Raw genomic sequence first — 7240 nt, 5'->3', positions numbered from 1 at the left:
TATTTGGGTAAGACCAATTAAGGCTCATCCTGTTTATGGGCATCAACTCTACCCAAAGGACATGGTTTCCCAAAGGAAATATGGGTGCAGTTTTGGACTAGAAGTAGAGTAAGTGAATGTTGAGTGGCAAACAGAAGAGAAAGTAATCTTCACCCCGTGAAGAGTCCTTTTAATTGGGCCAGTAATTTTTTTACATGCAGCATGATTGCCACTGAATGGAAATCTTTATATGTCCACTTGAACACCTTACACCTGACTTTCCCCACTGCAGCCCCCTGCCCCCACCCTCCCTGTTACCCTCACATGGTTTGACTGAAAGCTCTGGTCGGGAGAGGCTCAGAAATATTTTATCACTTTGAGTGTAGGCAAAACCTCAGATCAATAAGGGAAGAAAGCCCATGTCATACACTTAAAGGGAGAGAAGAGCCTCCAGATATAATAATCCACTGGGCACCATCAATTAATTTATGAATTAGAGGTTTTAAAGTGCATTCTCCTTACGAGAGAGAGATGAGGCGATATGGGAGTGCTTGTGAGGGATCCTCAGTGAATTAGGTCTGAAAAGAGGAGTTCTATATTTGGATGGTAAAAGAAAGGGAATTAGAAATTTGGGTGGATGCAAGAAGGAACCATGAGGGTTCAGAAAAACCTCTAGTGCTACCAGGGAAGTTTCATTCAGTTGTGTGTTTCATAAGCAATACCAATAGTATAAATAGACTTTTGCTCCTTCACACTAGCCCTTTTGCTTCTTTTGTGGTATTTTTCTTCTATCATATTTGGCTTAAATACCACCTCATTCCAGTGCTTCCCTTCCTCCATTCCCTCCCCAAGCCTTTTTCCTGATGTCTACTAAAAGGCCTCACATCTGATATTAACCTAAAACTTCCTTGATTTCTTAAAGTTAGTTATTCATTAACAGAACCTAAATTACTGGTTGTTAGGCAAATCCAATTCTTTCAAACTACAGATCTGCTCAGAGAAATCTGTAAATCTAGTGTAGAAATAAGTGAAGCTTTGTGCCAATTGTTAGGTCTAAGCAGAAGTTTGGGAGAGAGAAGAGAAGTTACTCATTTGCCCGATTCCGCACGGTGAGTCCATGGGGAGGGAATGAAGTGTACCACTGGCTTGACAAGCAGCTCAGGGAGACGCGGCTGCAGCCCACAGGACTGGGCAGCAGCTGCAAGACTGCCTCTGAGCATGGTCATGGGTCCCAGCTGCAGTGCTCTAAAGATCAAGGATTTTGCCTTCTATTTTCTATGACCAGAGATTCCTGTGCAAAGAGGTATGGCTATCTTCTTTCATGTCCTTTTGTTCAGCAAAAACAAAAGCTAATTAAAGTAAATGTCAGAGGCTGCAGAGAGGCAAAGAGTGGGAGATAGGAGAAGGGAGCTGAGAAACTTCCAGGGGCTGGCTGATTATGCAGATAAAGCACATTTGGGAGCTGTGTGTCTAGCCATGTATGCAGGCATTTTGGTTATTAGGGTAAAAATGCCACTTCTCTGTGGGTTATTAAAACATGTCTCTAGGCCTCAGGAGCAGAAAGCTGTGCTTCTAGATTCATATTATGTGCATTTTTGTTTTACTCTGTAATAATCTAGTCTCATTTCTATTTTATACTTTTGTTTACCTCAATCAACATTTTGCAACCAGCAAAGAAACTGGCTCTGCCTACGAATTTTCAAAGAAAATTAAATACTGTAGCATCATTACAGTCAGTGGGTTGAACAGGGTCACCATTGCTGTTTGTTTTTGCTGCCGTTTTTTCCTTTGGTGTTTCAGATGTCTTACGAATCATAATTAAATCTAACCACTTTTTAATTCTTTCAGATACACACTTAAATTGCTGTAGTAATCAATGATTGGATTAAACGACATTTATATATTTTCGATTTAGAAAGCAGAAAAAATACTTAGAGAAATATTTAAGTTGGTCATATAGATATTTAGTATACGAAACTTAAATGTAAATGAAGATACATTTAACATTGAGTTTTCCATGTAGTTTGAGAGTTTGGGTACATTATCTGGAAGAACAAACCCACAGAATTTGAATTAGGATTTTTCAGCAAGATTTGTATTATTCCAGAGCAAAAATGACCTGCAAAGTCAAAATTTACAGGTGAAAATGAATACACTATAAAACTATGACAAGTCACAAAAGCCTTGATTTTGGAAAGCTTATTAGACTTGAAGATAAATATTTCTCATTCTTTTTGAAGGAAATGTTTCCTATTTGTGTTTTAATAAGTTGAAATACATAATCAAAATTAAGTCATTTTTTGGGCTCTTGACTAAATAGGTCACCAAACCTATTTTTTTCATGTACTTATGAAATAAGCTTGCTACAAACTTTGATTGTATGCACTCTAGCAAAAAGACAGGGCTGAGTCCTTTAGCATCGCTTGGAATAAGCCAGCCTCAGAGGCTTTCAGTAGAAGTGAACTGTAGCAGCATGCCACAGCCAAGGAAGCCCAGAGACATCCAGGGAACAATAGACATCTTGTGGGAAGGGCTGAAATGTATGCAGCCAATTCCCATGGGAACTCCTGTAGTCCTTTCATGCGGTGTGAAAAAGATGCTCCTTCAAAAGAATCTTTAATCCTTTCTTTCAAGGGAAAAATCTGAGAAATTTATTGAAAGTTTCTAGAGCCCAAATAGGTCTCAGATTGTTAATGAGCATTTTTAATGCAAGTGAATAAAACAAAAATGTTTTGATGCAGAGTAATGTAGTCTAAAGCATAATGTAAACAAATATTGCCGTTCTAGAGTTTTCTGAAGTGAGGAAACCAGGGTATAGCCTAACTTAAGTTGTAAGCTAGAGACTGAATTCTTCAGAATAAGTTGGTTTCTTGATTTAATTATGGTGACTGAAATCTCCCCCAAGAGTTTCAATTATTCTACAGGCAGTGTCCCAATAGTGTGGTGATTAAGTCCTCCGGTTCACGTATATTTTCATTTAGCAGAATCTACAGATGCATAATAGAGTAAGCCACTAATGTTTTATTAGTGGGCATTGAGTGTAGGTCACCTTGAAAAGTAGTAAAGTTAGTAGCTGGAGCCCTGGACGGGCACTCCTTTCTCACTAACAAACATGAGAAGGAGTTCTACACTTCCATGGAAAACTCAGGTGTTTGGATTACCCAGCCACAAAAAGTTTGAGATACATTGTATCCTGGCCCATTTCTGCTCTGTAAAAACATTCACTGTTATTGTTCAACCTTGGTGGGGGTAGGATCATGGTAAAACTATCTCTCCAGGAAACAAGATAAGGTTACCAAAATCAACAGGGACACATTCAAGAGAGTGAAGTTTACAGATGAAAAGTGAACAACCCAGAGATAAGGACAGGATGACTAAGATAGGGAAAGGATAACAAAGGTATAAATATGGCACAAATGGAAACAACCTAAACATGTTTAGCTCTGTGAACTCAATTTGGTGAACAGTACAGTTGTGTATTAATTTTTAAAAGGTATGGCATGGGGATGTGTTAACTGGTGAACCATCTATAGGAATAATAGTACTCCTAAGGATATGAATGCTGACACTTCTTCTATGGTTGTCACATGCCAGGTTCTGTGTTGAATGTTTTACATCATCTCCTTAAACCTCCCAACAACCCATATCACAATCGTCAGGAGCAAAGGAGGAACTCCAGGCTCAGGGAGTCTAATTAACCTGCCCACATTTACACTGCAGATAATGGCATAGCTGAGTTTGGAACCCAGTTGAGTCTGGGTTCCCATACTCTTATCACTCTGCTCTTCTTACTGGAGTCCCATAGAGTGTCTAATTCAGGACTCTACACCCTTTAAAAAATAAAACTGTATAAAAATCTAGGGATTAAAAATCAGTAATAAGGAATAAAGGATTAAAAGGGAAGGCTAAAGCATTATCATCTATTCCATTAAAAGAGGAGCCTTCATTAGTATCTTGTAAATTAGAAAACTACTAATGAAAAAATACAGCTACTCATGAATGACTGGATTCTTGATTTTTATAAAGGGATTCTTCAAGGGGATAGTTCTCCAAATGTGGATGTCATAAAAATATGATTGATCACCAACTGTCTAGGCAGATTTATGAGGTCGTTCTCCTGGAACACATGACCTGTTTTAACTGTGGCCACCCTGACCACACCCTTTGAGTAGACACATCACACCCTTTCAGTGAGCACAAAGATGAGATTATCTGCAGGATAGCTGCCTGTACGCATTGCCAGAAGAGAGATGATTTGATAACTATAAATCTACCACAGGAACAGATGATTTACGGGTCGAGAAGAATGCAGTTTTAAAAACCTTGCTTTTTAAAGTGCACTGTTAACTAAAGAATAAAGGGGCCGGGCGCGGTGGCTCAAGCCTGTAATCCCAGCACTTTGGGAGGCCGAGATGGGCGGATTACGAGGTCAGGAGATCGAGACCATCCTGGCTAACACGGTGAAACCCCGTCTCTACTAAAAAAACACAAAAAATGAGCCCGGCGTGGTGGCGGGCACCTGTAGTCCCAGCTACTCGGGAGGCTGAGGCAGGAAAATGGCGTGAACCCGGGAAGCGGAGCTTGCAGTGAGCTGAGATCCGGCCACTGCACTCTAGCCTGGGCGACAGAGCGAGACTCCGTCTCAAAAAAAAAAAAAAATAAAAAATAAAGGAAGTTTCCAGTGCCTTTTTCTCCATCGGAGTGTCAGTAGATTAAGCAGGATAAACCTTTTTCCTGAGTGTTGCTGCAATATTTAAAAGTACAAACCCAGTATATCTGGTCCACGTGGATTTTTATGAAAAGCTTTCCAGCAAATAACGAAAAAAAGAGAGTATGTATGTTGTGAAGTTTGTTCTGTTTCTTAGCAATTTCCCGCATACTTAAACTTTCAACAATATTACTCTAGAAGCAGAGCAAAGGGATACTTTCTTTAGGAGGTGACCCTTACTGGAGGAACACTCAGTTTCCAAAACGTGTGTGAAATCTCAGGGAGAGGGAAGTGTTAATGAAGCTGCAGTTCTCTTCTCCTCCCCTGGGGCTCGGAGAGGTGGCTCCCTACAGCCATTCCGTTCACCTGCTTGAGTTCCTGTTGAAAATTGTTTCCTGCGCGGCTCGCCCCCGCCCCCCATTCTTCCCTGGGAAAGTATAGATTTTCACGAACACAGGGAGTTCTGTTTTCTCTGTTAAAAACAACTCTCCTTTACTGGGGCAGGCTTTGTGTTTCACCCAAGGAAACAGAGCATTGCACTGGGAGGTAACTCCGCTGGGTGAGGTGCAGCCTGTCACCTGACCGGTCTCTGGGGCTGCCGGTGGCATCAGGCTGCATTCCTTGAATTCTTCCACCCGGCACCGGCTCCGCAATGAACAACTTCAGGTTCACTGAGCTGAGCGGATTCCACTCGCTGTGCCCTCGGAGCCTGCCTGAATCTCCCGCCCAGCCTCAAACCATGCAGCTAAGTAACTGCAAGGGCGCCTTTGAGGAGTAGCACGCAGGTAAAGTCGAGTTTGCGCGGGACAGCTGTGACTCTCTGAAATGTGCCGTGTTTGGGGCCGTCATTTCTGTTTTTGTGGTTTCTGTTTCTCCTTACAGAAAGCTGATTCGCCAGCAAATACCTGTTAAAAAACAAACAAACAAACAAAAAACCCAAAAAAACTAAATAAGGAGAAGGTGGGCCTCAGATTAGAACCCCTTAAAGATTAGGGAAAGAAATTATGAAGGAAGCAAATTAAAGGCAGTAAAAATTGTATAAACCAGTTTTTAAAATCATTCACAAAGTATGAAATTTTGGAGTCTGGCCTACCTGAATGTGAATATTGGCTGTGTGTGTAACCTTGGGCATAATACTTAACCTCACTGGTCCTGTTTCCTCTTAGGTGGTAATATCTACCTGCAGAGTTGATGGGAGAACTAAGAGAAGCGTCTAGTGTCTAGTAAAAAGGTTGATGTGTAGAAAGTATTTGCGTATGTGCACATATGGGCATGTGTGTATATGGTGTGCTTGTGTGTATATGATGCATGTATATGTACACATGCACATAGGCCACAGGACTATGACATTCATAAGGGTAGGGAGTTTCTCAGAACATGAGGTAGAATTTGATCTGGCTCTGACCTTCCCTGCTATTGCAAAAAGACCAGCAGGAGAAGCCAGACACTGAGCAAAATATTAATGAGAGCTGCTGAAAAATAAATAATGTGCCTTGCCAGTCCTTATCTAGGAAGGGATGTGCAGCATGTGGAGGTACTCACTGAATGAGAGCTGATGGGAAGAGAGGCAGCTCAATAATAATTATCTCACACAGTCATGAATACAACTATCCTGGGAGACCAGCTGCCTTCAATCCTAACTTGGCAACTTACTCTTCAAGTGCCTCTTGAAGGCTGGTGGTTACTTTCCTCTCTAAACATCAGTTTTTATTGCATGGAATTGTCATAAGAATTAAGTGGCTCAGTATGTGGGAAGCACTGAGATAAGTACCTGACACATGGCAAACACCCACCAAATGTCAGTTGTGCCATTATTTTATAAAGGACTCCATTACGCATTATCACCTGTGACCCTCAAAACACCCTGATGAAACAGACGAGGTGTTTATTAGCCCCATTTTGCAAATAAGAAAACCAAGGCTCAAGAAAGGAAAAAAAAAAACATGAACTAAAGGTCCCATAATCACAGAGCAGCTGAGCTGGGACTTGACCCTCGGTTCCTAGATGAGCAGATGACTTAGTATGAACTCAGCACAAGTGCATTGAATGAAATCTGTAAAAATCTTAGTTATCCTAAAGGTGCTTCTCAAATGCCATTTCCTCCATGAAGCTATTCATTATCATCTTCCCCTGGAAGTCACTTCTCTCTCCCTTGTACTTCCCCAAACTTCTTTTTGTGTTATCCAGGAGATTTTTCTTGGTCCCTCCCATATTGTAGAAGGTGTTTTGAAGATCACTGTTGAAAATGTGCAAAGGAGCCCTTTGTAAAATAATATGCAAGTTCCACCTCTCCCCACTCCACCCCTAGGTTTGTGTAAGCTTTCCTGTATGGCTGTGTGTTAAACAACTTGATGTTTCTGTTTAGGGCCCAAAGCAATGTTTTGCATGCGATGGGCCCTCCAGAGTAACAGCTGAAGTTGGAAGCATGAATGTGGGACTCCACACCAGGTGTCACGTAAATGTGAAGTGTGCAGAAAGAGCCCAGGAAAAGCCTGGGGGTGCTCCTCTGTACCAGCACGTATTTCTGCTCCTTCTTGGAGCTCCTGAGCATCT

At 41.4% G+C, this 7240-nt stretch overlaps 1 protein-coding gene across 10 annotated transcripts in view; it reads left to right on the top strand.

Annotated features, from left to right (window-relative positions):
* The first annotated feature begins 958 nt into the window (after positions 1–958).
* The window catches only part of VEPH1 (ventricular zone expressed PH domain containing 1), a 266231-nt gene continuing 259949 nt past the window's right edge, over positions 959–7240 (top strand). For 7 of the 10 annotated variants that reach the window (XR_012430819.1, XM_045386724.2, XM_005546204.4 and 4 more), the window contains exon 1: positions 1143–1282. The gene's annotated coding sequence lies outside the window, so the exon portion shown is untranslated. Of the gene's footprint in view, positions 1089–1142; positions 1283–5320; positions 5473–7240 lie in introns of those variants that run through there. The other 3 variants (XM_005546202.4, XM_005546208.5, XM_005546203.4) reach the window with 2 other exon arrangements.

The sequence above is a fragment of the Macaca fascicularis genome, chromosome 2 (genome assembly GCF_037993035.2).
Source record: "Macaca fascicularis isolate 582-1 chromosome 2, T2T-MFA8v1.1".
In the NCBI taxonomy this organism is placed as follows: Eukaryota; Metazoa; Chordata; class Mammalia; order Primates; family Cercopithecidae; genus Macaca; species Macaca fascicularis.
The sequence above is the reverse complement of the archived record's forward strand: the minus strand, read 5'-3'. Positions and strand labels throughout refer to the sequence as shown.